This window comes from Macrobrachium rosenbergii, chromosome 56 (genome assembly GCF_040412425.1).
Source record: "Macrobrachium rosenbergii isolate ZJJX-2024 chromosome 56, ASM4041242v1, whole genome shotgun sequence".
NCBI lineage: Eukaryota > Metazoa > Arthropoda > Malacostraca > Decapoda > Palaemonidae > Macrobrachium > Macrobrachium rosenbergii.
This window is the reverse complement of record NC_089796.1, coordinates 15,559,659-15,576,799: the sequence shown is the minus strand read 5'-3', so window position 1 is coordinate 15,576,799 and position 17,141 is coordinate 15,559,659. Positions and strand designations below refer to the sequence as shown.

General features: G+C 38.6%; 1 protein-coding gene and 1 long non-coding RNA gene across 3 annotated transcripts in view; one reads left to right on the top strand and one right to left on the bottom strand.

Annotated features, from left to right (window-relative positions):
* The window catches only part of LOC136836318 (uncharacterized), a 185,949-nt gene extending 176,543 nt beyond the window's left edge, over positions 1-9,406 (top strand). Inside the window, exon 3 of the long non-coding RNA XR_010852371.1 lies at positions 8,006-9,406. This is a non-coding gene — a long non-coding RNA (uncharacterized lncRNA). The remainder of the gene's footprint in view (positions 1-8,005) is intronic.
* LOC136836316 (protein jagged-1b-like) overlaps positions 1-17,141 on the bottom strand; it is a 387,965-nt gene that overhangs the window by 132,586 nt on the left and 238,238 nt on the right. The window lies entirely within an intron of this gene.

Below are 17,141 nucleotides of genomic sequence, written 5' to 3'. Positions count from 1 at the left end.
TAATTCATAAGGCAAAAGAAAATCAATACTAATCCATGATATGGAGATATTTATTTCACAAAAAGTACAAATCCATTATTTTGAGCTTGAGTATTTTGTTACATTTTGATTATTAGATACAATTTTATTATTCAACACTCTCATTCTAAAAACATGACATCACACAAAAAATGTTATTATATCCATAGAGCATTCCATGTTTTCAATAATGAGTGATAATGCTTGCACATTACCCTTTCCTGGCCTAAAATTATCATATCCATGATGAATATTGAACAGTTTTCCATTATTTTCAGCTTTTCATAAAATTCCTTACTTGGCAATGTTAACTTATTTTGCTGTCTCTCAATAACGCAACCCAAGTGCCACTTTTATTCTCCCAACTTGCAGCGAGAAATTGATACCTAGAAATTTTGAGGCCATGTATCCGCCAACATACCGAAGACCCTCTCTGTCTGGCATGTGACAAAAGTACTTGTCCCGTTCTTCAATCAAATCGTATGTATTGTCGTCTTCTGTGATAAAATCTTTCCTCCATGGAAGCAAACACCATGGCTGAGATAGAAACTCTTTTTCCAAATCCTTTTCATGTTGCCATCTTCATTCTTATCATGAGAAATGTATGATTCTTTACATCGTGGCATCACTATTGGTTAGGGTTATTGCAATTCCTTCCCATTGTAGAAATGTCATACAAGAAGATATGACTTAATTCTTTCTCTTAAATGTAACCGACAAGGATGATCGTAGCAAATGCCCATTTGTCAGATGCACATCCAAACATATGCTCTAATCCATCCTGATTGAGTCTGTAAGTTAATATGTATGATACATCATTTTGCTTTCACCATTTCATATAACAGGGGCAAAAGATTTGCACGAAAATGATAATTCCTTCTAAACTGATACAGGCTCACACGTTTACGCCCACACATCTCATTGTTTTTAGCAACGCTTTTCATTTCCTCCAGAATTTTATTTTGTTGAATCAGTTGCAACCCATATGCATTTCTTTGTGCCTTTTTGTCATATAAGGAACTTGACTGAATAAATCAAACCATGCATCAGCAAGTTTGATAAAATCTCGAGTACTTTTCCAATGTTTGCTCTCTAAAGTCCTTGTTTTCCATAAAAGTCTATTGTTTTTGGGGTAGTTTCTGATAGAAGCTGGTGGCTTTCTTCACATTCATGCGTGCTGTTCCTTTAACACATAAATTATTTTCAGTCAAGCGATAGGTGGGTCGTAAATCACTTACACTCTTTCTTGACAATTTCTCATGCCACATTCACTTTGAACAAAGCTTCCATCACTTAACTGGAAGCCATAATCAAGAAAAATTATTCCTTATTAGTTTAATGAGATGAGGTCGGTTTGGCAATACATACACCTCTCCTCTGAGTCATAAGGATTTGAAAATGAATGAAATGGTTTCTGTACTTATACCAATACTATTCCAAAGGCTGACATTTGTAGGGCCCATATCACTTACTACAGCTCTGGAAAACCAATACTCTCTCTACTTACAATTAACTTGTATAATATACAAGTCTTTGGTCATATTGGTGTTGAAATTGTAAAAACAAGCTGTTTCCATGCTTGTAAGTCCTCGAATCATTACACACTGCACTCTAGATTGTGGATCAAATAATTCGTCTATTCCTATCGTAGGACCAGATTTGAGAAATTGTACATTCATCAAAAGACATAACACATAATCGTTTATATTCATTCATTGAATGACCCTTTTTTTCAACATTTGAAGCACTGTTTGCAAAATGCCCGGTTCCGCGTCTTTTTGATGACCAACGTTTTAAAGTACTCTCTGAAGGAAGAGGAATTCCCATTGTTTACGCAAATATTTATATGCTTTAGGACCTATATTCCTTAAAAGTTATTGCTCAACTATATCAGACACTGACCAACGTTTCATGTATTTTACCATTTATGATGCTTTCACATGAGATGGAGAAAAAGTTTGCCAAGGAATGTCTTGCACCGTAAAACGTCGTTATTTAATTTTGTTAATATTATCCACTAACACTCTCTTTTCTTTTCTCCCACTGTTCTTTTCTGAGATGAGATTATTTCTTTCCTGCATAACCTCTTCTAGTTGGCGCTGCACATCCTCCAGTGTCTTTGTTTCATCTTGCTGATCTACGTCATCCAAATCTTGCACAGATGAAACATCTCCATTTCAACATGAATTTCTTCACCACATACTCATCTATTTTTCTTCAAATGATTCTTCAACTAATCGTTTCAGATTTCTTCTCTCTGCACGTGATTGTCGAAATCTGTTTAGCTCATCAGTACCTAATATAAAGAAGAAATAATATTAGTTATGCCAAGTAATAAAACGAATTCTTTTTTACTCTCTCTCTCTCTCATTTCAGTTTTATTTACTTTGAAAATATGTTCGATCATAATTTTTTCTTATTATAAGGCTATGAAATCTCTCTCTCTCTCTCTCTCTCTCTCTCTCTCTCTCTCTCTCCTCTCTCTCTCTCTCTCTCTCTCTCTCTTTACATGTATATATGTATAACCTATATTTATAACATTGTATATACAGTTATTTCAAGATTATACATATGGACTAATTACAAGTAATATCATTAGAGATGGTTGATCTGACCTTTAGATTTAGGCAATGAAGAAAGAAGTTGGAACTGCAGTGACTTCAAAAGTCTCTTTGTAGGAGCACTGGTTACATTTGCCGAAATTCGTTCTTGACTTTTGAAATAAGCACTGTCCTCAAAAATGTCTGCTGCATATCCTACTGTTAGGAGAATTGAATTTGTCTTTTCTACGACGAACATGATTCCACTTTTGTCTTGTTTCTGCATCTTTAGGGAAGCGAAGAAATGATATGCCTTCTTTCTTTCTACCATGAGAATTGCAACCAAACACTGCGCAAATAAATGGCATTTCTCGAAAATTACTCTATATAATAAAACGGTAACCCACTGGTGATTGGAAATGTACTGAAGAGAAATTTGTATACTGCTATTGACAATAACACACAAACAACTGATGTGAGTGAAGTCAATCACAGGAGTTTATAGTGACCCAGGTCACAAACCGACCTGTGGACACCAGACACCAGCGGCTTGGGGATAATCTCACCCCTACAAGTGAGCGTACCTGTCTACTCTCTTTACCTTGGTTGTAGCAGCGTATCGTGAGCGCGTTTTCGAGATAGCGCAAGCGCAAAGCCTCGAGGTGCTTGCTCTCACCCAATTAACAAATCGCGCTAACGCAAGCCTCAATCTGTTGTTCCCTCAAATTAACGTCCGCTCGAATTAGGTATAGCAAGAAGCTTGGTTAGGGGTTGAGGGGTTAAAAGGAGTTTAGGAGGGGGGAGGTGGATTGGGGTTACACGGAGGGGAGGGTCATGGGTTCTGAATCTGATAAGATTGTATGTGCTTTTTGCAAGCAGGGCAAAGTAATGGGATTTCTCTTGGTTTAGCTTATTCGGGTTTATGAGCCATGTCAGTTCGAGAGCTCTGATGCTGGTGGGTTTTATTAGCGGGTTCTGTCGGGAAAATTAGGAGTAGCTTTTCCAAGACTGGATCTCTCTCACACGGCTGAGGGCTTTTCTCACCTCTGGTACTCGTACTTTTCACACTTCCAGGTACTGGTTTTTTTTTCTTTATTGCAAAAGCTAAATGGACGGGGAATATAGTACTGTCATCTAACTAAGCTCCGAAATTAACTATAAAAATAAAAGGGTAGGAAGAAGAGTGGATTCAGGGCCCACAGAAGCAACGGGCCTGTCTTTTATAGATAAGTGGTTATCGATTCCATTAATACATTATACTTAATTGAGACAATTTGTAGTTCTTGATACTTTTATGGCTCCAGTGACCAAAATTATTTATTGGTTAAGAGGAGGAGTGAATGAATTCCTTATAAATAGTAAAAAAAAATATTCACAAAAAAAATGGATGAATGAGTATGGCCACTATGAATCTTAATCTAAACAGAATGACAATAATAAGAGAACCTTATTCATTAAGACGAAGCAGAGTGCAAAATAACTACGAAGGAAAAAATTTTCTTCGAAGTTGATTGAGACGCAACGGCTGATGAAGAGAAAAAGTAGACGATTCTCTTTCTCTCTGGGCTAGATTTCTTAATCAAAAGACACTGCGGGTTCGCCCAAGCTTCAATTAAGGGGAGTTACCTCTTCACCCCGGGGTTCTCAGCACATGCCCAATCACCTCCTCCCTCACCTCCAGCTATATGCCGTCTCTTCCATCCTACCACTGTATCCCAATCCCCCCTCCTCCCACCCACCACCCCAGCTCTCCATTAGAAATGAAAAGATTGCATTATCTCGGCTGTTAGATTGTCATCGTTAAATTAGTCGCTTTACAGAGGGCAAGTGCTTTCGCGGATTTCATATTTAACTTATTTTTTTTATTTCCCAATTATTATCATTATAACACTTTTACTCATATTTCACACCGCCCTTCTGGCTGGCTAGCAATTCCTGATTTTCCGTATCGGCAATCAATGGTACGATTTCGTTGCCCCGCTGGATTCGGGCCTAAATACCCACGATCTATCCCACCCTTTTCGGTCTCTTCGGCTATTTTTCTTATTATATAGAAGGTCACAGAACGCTGCTTGCTTGAGTGTTTCTGTTTTAAAGAATATACTAGAATAACTTCATTCATAATATTTTTGCTTTCTATTCAAACCTCAGTATGCAAATTTAGATCATCAAAGCTAAAGTCATAATAATGCTACACATTCTCTCTCTCTCTCTCTCTCTCTCTCTCTCTCTCTCTCTCCACTTTCAGATTCTTATGCGCACTCACCGTTATCTGCCCGGTAATTTTGAAAAACGACCGCATAAAACACTGGAAAATAATGAAAAACGAAACAATGTTCCCCGCAAAGGTTTCTTTTAACTATGACTGAGTACCACTTGCTTCACAAACGCCAAGACACAATGTACGATAAATTACACGACAACTGGCTCATTAAACCACGCGCGTGCGCGCAGAGAGAGAGAGAGAGAGAGAGAGAGAGAGAGAAAATTTTCCTGCACCCTTATAATATAAATATAGCTGAGGAGAGAAGATGGAAAATGGAGAGAGAGAGAGAGAGAGAGAGAGAGAGAGAGAGAGAGAGAGAGAGAGAGAGAGAGAGAGAGAGAGAATTTTCTTGCACCCTTATATAAATATAGATGAGGAGAGAATATGAAAAATGAAGAGAGAGAGAGAGAGAGAGAGAGAGAGAGAGAGAGAGAGAGAGAGCAGGTGAAGTCCTATTCAAATAGATGGTTCCCTTATTTTAAGAATACTCACACTGAACATTATATGGAACATGTAATAACTGCAGTATTTAATGCCTCCCAAATCAAAAATACCATCCAATAACTGTACTGACGTTACGGAAGCATTAGTCATCGACGCGTTGTACAACCAAAGAGAGAATAATAACATAACAACATTAGCCGTTGTATGATCGTTATCTCATATAATAAACAGTATAACAACCTCGCTATGGTAATGACAATATAATCTCCCCACCGCTATAAAGCTGACATCAGGACAATATGAGTAGCTACCCTTTATATTCGTTCTGGAGAGAGAGAGAGAGAGAGAGAACTATGATGATAACACCACTCAAATAATAATTTTAAAAATGTTAAAATAACTTTGTGGAGAGAGAGAGAGAGAGAGAGAGAGAGAGAGAGAGAGAGAGAGAGAGAGAGAGAGAGAGAGAGAGAACGCGAAGGGGGAATAAGCAATTCTGCAAGATACACTTTGCTGACAGACATGGCTCCACTCCATAAACCATCACATGACACGACCTGTACACGTACGTCAAGAGGGAGGTTACAATGAGGTTGGAGGAGAAGACAGTCGAGAGCAAAAAGAAAAATGGATGAAAAGGCTGTTGAGAGAGAAAGAGAGAGAGAGAGAGAGAGAGAGAGAGAGAGAGAGAGAGAGAGAGAGAGAGAGAGAGAGAGAGATTAACTGAAGACACTTTTTTATATATAAGTGCTGAAACGAATGCAATGTGTTTGTCTTAATACAATGTTCTTTTAGGAAATGTTATGGCTAAGAAATATTAGGATAGTTATTATACAAAAAATATAATATAATTCACCGGACTGGTAAATTAGGCGATTTTTTCCACTAATTTTACCTTCAAGTTAAGGAATTCTCATCATACTTCTGTTTATCCTTGATTTCTTTAACATTCCTTTAGATCATTAGTGATTAGACCACGCTCTTTTCCTTTATCCCTTTCTTTCCTGCTTTAATTTGGAAATTCTTGATGAATTCTTAATGAGTGTTCGTTCACCAGTATCCTCACTTTCGAGGGAAAAAAATATTCCACTTGTTTTCAAGTATTTTCTGAACAAACTGATATTACGAACTCATCGAAGTTTCTGCTTGTGCTTCCCTATAAAACAGAAAATGAAAAGAAAGTAAACAAGTAAAAATATAATTCGAATTTGAATAACGATTATAAGAAAGATGGACTATAACGGATTATCACAAAGACAAGGCATATCATTTCTAAAGATTATCAAATATGTAAGATAACTTCCAGTTATCATCGAAGGATGAAGACTAACTTCTGATGTTCATCAAAGGAAGGAGAATAACTTCTAATGTCCATCAAAGAGTGGAGAATAACTTCTGCTGATCATCAAAAGATGGAGAAAAATGTATAAATTCCGAAAATCATGACGGATGTAGGACAACTTCCAATGATCATGTAGAACACCTTACAAGGAATATCAACACAACGAAGGATAACCTCCAAGAATCATGTACAAGGTGAAGAACAACTTCCAGTGACCATTTAGCGGCCGATAAAGTTCGGTCGCACCGCGTCGCACCGGCGTGGGTCATCCATTCCAATGAGCGTATGACGATACTCATATGCCGAACTTGGGCAACTGCATCCTGAGAAGGGCAGAAAGAAACACGCATGTTTTAGGGGAAGGGGGATATGGCTAGGTAGAGGGGAAGGAGGAGGGGGTAAAGTTGTATTTCATGCGGTTCCATTGTCCACTGGTTGACTTTTACAAGATCCAGTCTTCAGCCCGAACCTATTAACGCCACCCAAACGCCGCCTCGCTTCGGGTACTAGATCTAACTTCTAAATTAGAATTTGAATTCTTAACGAATCAGACTTGGATATGCAAGTACGAGTTTCCTTCTTGAAAAAGTGTTTGGCATTATAAGTCTTGAAAAGTTTTCGCAAATCCTACCTCTTGAAAATCAGTAAGTGAAGTTAACTGCTCAAAAGCTATATAACACATCCTCTCTCACTTTAATACTATACAAACGTTGAAATTCATTGAAAAGTAATTATGAGTGTGGAACCTCAATGCTTTTAAAACCATGTTTAATGATTACATGACTAATATGAATTTTTCACAAAAATAAAAATAAAAAAAATCCTAACCTCTTTTCATCAAAAATGTTATCATCATTTCTCTCTCTCTCTCTCTCTCTCTCTCTCTCTCTCTCTCTCTCTCTCACACACACACACAAGAAGCTTCTTAACAAGATCCAAATGGTCCCTTGCCCCTAAAAAAGTCATGATCACCCTTTGCCCTAAAATGAAAAAAAAAAATCATGATCACTCCTTGGTTCATTATACTTCCCAGGGACATTAAGTCTATAAAACCAGACCTAGCGAGGCAATCTCTTCCAGTTTCTTCTTCACGCCTATAATGTCTTATCCTTAATCTCGTTTCTGCATTTTTTCCGCTGTTCCTTATTTCTTCAGCTACCTATTTTCACTGCTTCTTATCCGTAATGTTTTTTTTCCTGAGTTTCTTATTTCTTTTGCTACCTGTTTCCTCTGCTTCTTATCGTTCATTATCCTTAATTTTTTCCTTCGGTACTTATCTGTCCCACTACCTGTCTTCTATGCTACTTGCCCATATATTTAGAACGGCTAAAACCCAATCCCGTCTTCTATTCCACTTTTTATCGCAATTTTAATTAGCGTTTCCCTTTACCGCAGATTCCCACGCCATCCATACAGAAACGAAGCGGCTCCTGATGGCAGGGTACAAAGAATAGACCCAGAAACCTCACGGAATGTATCGTCCCGCCTCTTATGCGAAGAACTTCGGCGAGGAGTGACCCCTCGACCACGCCCCTGCGATCCCAGCCGTCGCCGACGGAGGAGGAGGGGGGAGGAGGAGGAGGAGGTCAGGCCGGGCGATAAGAGACAAAATGCTCGAGCGGCGAAGAGGCGACGGCGGCAGGTAGCATTTTGGAAGGCAGAAAGAGGAGACCTTGACGCTCCATAAAAGTTGATTTGTTACGGCGCTGGGCACTGCCTCTCCTGTGTCTCGCTTCCCTATCGGAGAGGAGGATCAAATATGGCCTCCCCTTCCCCCTCCTCCCCATCTTCTCCTTCCTTCCCCTACCTCTAACCCTCCATGAATGGGGTTGACCTTACACTCGCGAAACCTCGAACTCATAATAACCCCCTTCCCCGCCCATCCTATTCAACGGACAACACGCCTACAACTTCCAAAGGCCATCGGGGGTAGGTTATCTTATAAGTAGGTGATTAGGGACCCTAATTCCGCGATGCGAGCTTCGAATCACCACGCTACTTCAGCCTGGAAGGTTGGGAATGTTGTGCCAATGTTGAATATGTTCGTCTGAGATTCCTTCTCGTGAATGCTTAAAAAAAAAAAAAAAGCTAGGTAAGCAAAATGTTCGAAACACACAACCTGAAGTAGCTTCCCTGTATCAAAAACTAACTTCCAGAGATACAGCGAGTCGGGCAAACTTCAGCATCTCCGCTCTGTTAGAAAACGTAAATAGATAACTAAGCGATATCTATAAATATCACCAGCGAACACTAAAAGTCGTCTTCCGTTGCCAGACAGCACAGCAGCGTGACCATTTCTTCGACTGGAACTTGCATTACCTTCTCTTAAACTCCGTGAATAATTGGAACAGGGCTACTCCGCACCAATTAAGAATGATGATTTCATGCTAAAGACCCGGCGTGCTTAACCAAGCGGAGGAACGTAAAGACTTAAGAGAACTCTTGGGAGATACTTTGCTACTTGCCTTCTTCCCCTTCTCTCTCTTCCATTGTTCAATGTAAACAGTAATAGAGGGAAATGAAAGGAAAAATGATAACGAAAAGAAAAATGTGTTGGAAACGCTATTGAAAAAATGTTGACACAAATTTTAATTAGTTTTTACTCAAAACTAAATCAAGAATAGGGAACACAAACACGACAAAAAATAAATAAATGAAACAGGGGGAAACTTGAAACAGTAGGTCAAAACACTTTACATGCAATCATTTTAACATACAATTCATACTTATACGTCATCTGAGACTGACAAAAACATAGGAAACACAAACGCAAGACTGTAAATACTGTTAAAAAAACTTTCAACCACAATAAAGAAGGCATCGTGCTTACAACAAAAATACACGCTAAAAGAAAAAGAAGAAGACAAAGGGAAGAAGAAGAGCTTTTATCCAATTAAGTTATCGAAATGGCGATAAGCAATCTGAACCCACGGAGCCTCTATAACAACAAATGTCTTGGCTCGTGAGCCGGCATGTGATATATTGTTTTAATTACAATTCTGAAGTGGGGAAATGAGCCATCCACGATCGTGAAGAATAACAGCCCTTGCAGAATGGGATTTCGAGATGATGCCGATTGAAGCGATTTTGCAACGGATTAAGTGTTCCTTTGCTGGTATTTATAGTTTGTATGGGAGAATTTATAAAATTATATATAAAGGTGTTAATGTTCTTAGTTGGGAATTTAATCATACTTTTTCCTTTATAATTATATTGGCAAATATTTTACTTTCTTCGGTGTCGAGGAATATAATAATTGTTACGTCAGTTGGTTACCCAGATCAATTAATAATCAGAATCCACTTTATTCGCATAAAATATATGTAAATCCTACTTTTGAAAGTGAGGTGTGCAATTTTCAGAATACAGTTGGTCAAGATCTTTAGAAGAAATAATAATTTAATTATAGAGCTTATGTCTGAAGCTAATAAAATCCAGGAAGATGTTATAGGGTTGTAACTGAAATGTGATTATTTCTGGAACTACAAAAAGAGAAGAAAAACCCTTATCTATTTAATTTATAGTTCCTCAATACTTATCATCATTATCAGTAGTGTTTTAACAGTAATTATAATTCTAGTAGTAGACGCCACCTAAATGATGTGATATAAAAAAGTAACTACTGTAAAAAAGAAAACATATTCAAGGGGGAGACCCAACTTATTTTTCAGAGAGGTTGCACAAGTTTCTTCCAGGAAATTTGTGCTGATGTCAAAAAACCGATTTTTCCCATACTGTAAAGTGTCCGGTTTCAAAGAAAATATACTCCCGGAAAGATTTGACAAACCATTTTGAGATGCATTCCAGATGTAGTTTCAAGCTTTTGAGAGAGAGAGAGAGAGAGAGAGAGAGAGAGAGAGAGAGAGAGAGAATTTTATTCCAATATTCAAGTTAAGTTTTTTCGAGAGGTTTATTCCAGTTGTAGTTTCTAAACCATTTTTCCGAAAGAGAGAGAGAGAGAGAGAGAGAGAGAGAGAGAGAGAGAGAGAGAGAGAGAGAGAGAGAGAGAGATTTTATTCTAATATTAAAGTTAAGTTTTTTTCAGGTTTATTTCAGATGCAGTTTCTAAACCATTTTTTCCTTGAGAGAGAGAGAGAGAGAGAGAGAGAGAGAGAGAGAGAGAGAGAGAGAGAGAGAGAGAGAGAGATTTTATTCAATATTAAAGTTAAGTTTTTTTCTCAGAGAGGTTTATTCCAATTGTAGTCTCTAAACCATCTTTTCCGTGAGAGAGAGAGAGAGAGAGAGAGAGAGAGAGAGAGAGAGAGAGAGAGAGAGAGAGATGGGAGGTTCTCCATCATAAGGAGCCCCATGCATCACGATTATTACACATATATCACTTCCAGAAATTCCAGACCCACCGCTTGTACACCGACTCTCAGCCTCATCCATTATTTCCAGGGATGTTAAGACACTGGTCCCTTATACCTCATCCGCTTCCACACCTCTTCAAGGTAACCTCCCAAATCTTGGACCATTTACATAATTTGGAACATTAACTTGAAATAAAATATTTCCATGTGAATCAAAAAGTCAAAATATAAACAAAATAACCAGGATGGGATTAGGGACTCATAACTACAAGAACTCAAGTTCTAATAGTTTGGAGTTTTAAATGTGTGTTATTAATCCTCTCTCTCTCTCTCTCTCTCTCTCTCTCTCTCTCTCTCTCTCTCTCTCTCAATATCATCACCCAAGCTATCGTTCGCCATCGTTCTTAATTATGTTACTAGTGTATTTATTTAATTCCCTCCTGTTATCTTGCCTGATTATCTTGCCTGATTTAAAATATAATCATCATCTCAGTATCAGTTTATCATCAACAGCTTTATCATCCGTTACCGCACTCTATTTGCCTTTTCTCAATAATCCGTAAGCAGAGAAGTGACGTTAGCGCTGTTGTCTGCTGAAGCAGCGAAGTCCGCTTAAAAATCCTCTATATCAATTCCGTCACTTGTCCGCTGGAGCGCTGTCTGCCCAAAACTCTTCTCACCCTCCCATTATTAATTGGTCGAGTTTGTCTGCGCTAATCCGTCTGCTTGCCTCTCCAATGAGAGGAGTATCTCCATAATACCTGGAGCTCGAGCAGCCATGTTTATCTCTGGCGTTTATCATCTTGCAGCTTTTGTCTTCGCCCGAATTGCTTATACGTTCGGCCAGTTATCTGCCGTCGACATGAATCTGGTCTTAACAATAGCCACACCCGAAAGAGAGCACTTCTACCCCCTCAACTCTCTCTCTCTCTCTCTCTCTCTCTCTCTCTCTCTCTCTCTCTCTCTCTCTCTCTCTCTCGTTGGCTGCAATCGGTTGCAAGCAGTATTCGATATACAAAGTAGAAACGAATCAAATAAAGCACAAAATAAATCAATAATTAGGTAAATAAATAATACAAAATAGTAAAAACAATACGAACAAAGTCTACTTAAAACGTAATGTCTGCAGAAATAAAAAAAATATAAACAAAAAATAAATAAATAAATAAATAAATAAGTATATAAATAAATAAATATAGCGTGAGAAAAACCAATTACTAAAATTGCCAGAAAAAAAAAAATCTTTCGCAAATTTCACCTAGAGAAAGCAGGTTCACGTTTACTGCTGGCTTACAAGCAGGCCATGTGCACCGCAAGCGAGCCTCTCACGCCTTAGTGAAATAAAAACCATAAACACTTTACACATGCGAGGCTGCTTCCATCAGATCAACACCCCGTAAACACCAGAGTGTACCCCACCTAGTAATTGCACTTTTCTTTTCCTCTGGGAAGCTGAGTTCGAATTGCGTGTTCTTTATTTTTATCATTATTATTACTCACCATATTTTTATAATTATTATTACTCACCAAATTTTTATCATTATTATTATTCACTATATTCTTATTATTATTAGTATTCACCATGAACATAAATTATATACGAGTATTTACGGAACAATACAACAGGTCATGAATTTTCTACTGACTGGAATTCTCACATGTGAATGAAAATTAGAGCAAAAAAAATAAAAAAATAAAAAGAGTAAGAGGGAAAAGGGATTAAATCTTACTATACTCGTACAAGAAGTGCCACACACACTGGCTGGGACTTTGTTTCTGGCTGTTCACCTGAGGTGTTAATTGAGATTGTCTTATGTGCAGATAAACAGCAGATTCTCAAGTGCTCTCACGTGTCTCCCATACCACCCCCTTGGTCGTATGATGCTCTATTCACAACTGGGGATTGTCCATTGTCTCCCCTAGGTTTGGGTGGGGAGTTCACCTCCCCACTCCCTCCCTCCCTTGCCCTAGCAGAGAGAGAGAATCACAAGGACTCATTTAACCTTGTAGAATGTTTTCATTATCTTGCATAAGTGCTCAAGAAAGTAAAGCTACGCCATGTTTCTAAGTCCATATGTGATCTTTGAGCACATTGTGCATAAATGCACTGTTTAGGAAGTTAAAATAATTCTGGAAAAACTCCCTAAATGCACAATGACGGTGAAAAGAAACACAAGGTGTTCTTTCCAAGGGAAAACACACGGAGGCGAAGTACCGGCATCAACAGTGAGTGGATAAATATATAATTAAAGTGTTATTAAAGTTCTGTAACGCTGAAACTTCTGCCATTATAAAAAGTCTGATGATAGGTATCAGCGACTGCATTATGATAATAACTCCACTCCCGACAAACTGGAACAGAAAACAGATATTTATCTTTTTCTCGTGCAAAAGTTGGTTAAAAAATAAGCGTTCTTATTTATATTAAAACTCAAACTGTTTCGTGTAAAAACAATGTTTTTCTTCTCCACTGGCCGTGCGAGCTCCACTATAGAATAAAAATGAAATTCTATCGGCCCAAAACCACCAGAAAATCTTTGAACATGAAAAACGTGCCTTATTTTAATCGCTTTCTAAAGCTTCCCCCAAAATAATAATTGAAATTAATAATTTTCCCCTCTCAAACTTACAATCTCCTCCACGCTCCACTGGTTTCACTTTACTAATCAAAAAGGCTACAAAAACTAATTATCAATCTTTCCCACCTAAGTTGCTGAGTTTTTTTTCCTTTCAACATTCTCCTTTTCAATTACACTGTTTATTATTTTTTTTTTTTGGGGGGCCTTCATTCTGAATGGTCAAAAACAAATTATTTCATTCCAATTACACATACTTTAACAAATAGATTTTTATGATCTGTAAACTTTTTTGTTTAATTTCAACAGCCGAAACCAAATTCACTGCAATAAATTCTTTTTAACATCTTTGGTTTCCTTTCCACAATCAAAATCAGATTCTTTATTCGGAATATGCTTTTTATTCAATATTCCTTTCGCTGTATCTCAACCAACCGAATCGGAGACCTCATTTCAATTGAATTTGTTTTAAATTTTTTAATCCTTTGAACATTTACAATAAAATGTTTTTTTTGCAGTTATTCGTGGTTAATATTATTTTTCCCTTTTCCCCGTGAGCATTTACAAAAAATTCTTCATCCTGAATGTTTATCTTTACAAAATTCTCTCTTCGTGTTAATTTTGAAAACAATATAATTCTTTGTTCCTATAAGGCATTTCCCGCTTAAGCCAAAATACGCCAGAGTTTCATGGAATCCCTTTCTCGTTCTACGTACATTTACCAAGGCATTAAACTCAAAGCTATTACTGCCTGCTTAGAAGGAAACACGAAAATATCCTCCGGTTGTCTCGGAAGAACTCAAAAAACAATAATTCACAAAAATGTCCTGCGCAACTCTCTGGAACCTGGAAAAAGCTGAAGTCTGTTAAATCAAGTTGTATGGAGCATAAGTATCTGGTTGGATATCACCCCGCTGCATTCCATCAAACGACAGGCTGAGCTGGGAGTGAACTGAATAATAAGTTGCTTATACTGGCATCACAACACCAAAGGTCGACGACGTCGCAGGTGTATCTGGGTGGATGATTGACGCCTTACTGTTAGCTTTAGTTCCAGTCTCAAGGAGTCGTGCTCGGCCGATCCTCTACTTTATGGTCTTTAAGAGGTCATCTTCCCCCCTTCCCCCCCCTTTTGGTCCTGTTACCTCAATCACGACTTGTTGGAAAGTCCTCCCCATCCCCCCCCCCCTCCCCATTCTTTAAAAGCAGGATTTTTGTAAAACATTTCGCCATCGTTCAACTCCCTTTGCGTGGTCTATTTTAGAGCCACGATCGATCGGGTGCGACAGGCGGCAAGAGAATAATGAGAGGCGACCTAAGACAAGCAAACTGTGTGTGTGCGCGCGGCTGGTAAACTCAGGTTCGCGAGTCTCCGTATAGGAGTTTTCCTTTTATATGAAAATTTTAGGGATCTACTTTTTACTTACACCTCCTTAATCGAAGACTAGGATGATGGAAACTGCTATGCAGAAATTATTATCTTAAGTTATTTTTTTTTTAACTACAGAACATTTCTTAGACACCAAGATAGACAGCAGACAGTCCATAACACAATGTCTTCTAACATGTAAATGTTCTAAATATTCTCACTTTGAATTTTCTTAACATTACAAGACGCTGAAAGTGCGTTGGAGCAACACCATATAAAGACAGGAGCTCGTTTCCAAAAGAACACTCATAATTGAAGGAGTGAGTAAATCCGTCAAAACAATGTGTGTATATGTGTGTACGTTCGTAAGCGCGCATGTGAAGAGTACCTAAAATCATTTCTATGGAAGAAGGGTTAAGGGGGTCTATTTTAACAACAAAATGATGGGGGGAGAGGGTGGTGGAGGTGGAAATATGCACGGGAACAATCAAAAGTCCAGGATAATGTAGGGACGTGTCTTTCCGCTCCTCCTTCCCTGGTCTCGGCGTTAGCATAAGAATGGTCAATTTGTAAGGAGCCGGGTCTCGAAGTACCCAGCCCACTGAAAGCTTACGATGAGGCCCTGGTCGGCCGCCTCACGGGAAGAGCCGTCGCCGGCGGCACGGCGTCTCCAGAAAATAGTTCTTGCTGATTGAAAAGAATTAACAAAATACCGAGTACTTTCAAATATTTTTCTTAATTCAAAATACACTGAGAAATGTAACACAAGCCCTCCGGCGAAATTCGTTGACGGGAAACTCGCTGAACGGTGACCTTCGGCGATCTGACCTACCCCTTCGCTTGCTCATTTGGTACAACGCGAAATGATCAGTTAAGACCAACCACTGTCCAAGTAATGGACCCGATCCTACAATAACCATGTTAGACTATCCTATCATATATTAAGGGACTACCTTGGGGTTAAGCAAGGTTATAATCCTTTCTCGTAGGCATGTTAAAATGCAAATTACGCGATGTTCATTTTATAAAGGAATCTGCTGAGTTACTCCATCAATTTATGGAGGAGAACTGCTGATCAAGTACTCGTTGTCTTCAAATCCTGTACTAATTTTTACGGAATATTACTCTTGTACTGCACATAATTTATTACGCAGTACAGATCTTGATCAGGTATTACACACTTGACGCCATTTATAGTACACCAAGAGTCTCTCTCTCTCTCTCTCTCTCTCTCTCTCTCTCTCTCTCTCTCTCTCTCTCTCTCTCTCAAGACAAGAGCCCCTCCCACAAAACAGTACATCTAAACTACAATCTCTCAACTAATCACGCTCCAAACTCCATTCCATCTTTCGCCAAACCCCTCCCCTGTCACCCTTTCTCTCCATGACCCAACTCCCAACTGAAACCCATTGAGTAAATGCATCCTCTGTTATGCCAAACTCCAAAAATACTTGTAAAAGCAAACTGTAGTCGGCAATTTTTTTTTCTTCATTTTTGTTGCCGCGTCGCTCGTGACTACCTGGGCCTGCCCGAACATGCGTCTTAGCCTCTGGAGATGGACGCCTCCACAGAGAGAGAGAGAGAGAGAGAGAGATCCTGAAATCAGTGAGCCTAATTACCCCAGTTTCTTCTCAACCGGAGGGGGAGTGAGCTGTTGTGGTGTTCCTGACGCCGTGAATCTCGTTTGATCGATATAGGGAAAGTTGGGGTAAGAAGAGGCCGGGGGGAGGAGGAGGATGAAGATGGCACAAGGATATTTTCCCGAAAATATCTCAACGAGAACATATTATGTATAAGTGATGTTACTATTCCGTACGCTGGCTGATAACGCTTTCAGTTTTCTTGTGCGGGACTTGAGAAACGATTATCGATGCAGAATACTAACGCATACGAAGGACATTACGAATTTGCCTGAAAAAATCATATCGAATTTTGTTTGCTTTTGCAAAGGAAAGAGTAGCAAAGCATTCATTATTTAGAATTTAAAAATGAATCATGTGTAGAGGGAATAATGTTGATTTTAGTAGCTTTCAAGGGAAAACACAATGCCTAAAGTTGCATGAACGAATCCGTTTAAATACAAAAGACTGTAAAAGATTTACTTTATTTACCGTAATTTAAACGGCTACGAGATTAACTTCACCGAAAATAAAGACATATTCTGTAAAATCAAAATAAAACCAAACGCCTTTTGTTTGAAAGTTTCTTTTAAAAGAATTTTCAAGCTAAAAGATTTGGTGAGAGAGAGAGAGAGAGAGAGAGAGAGAGAGAGAGAG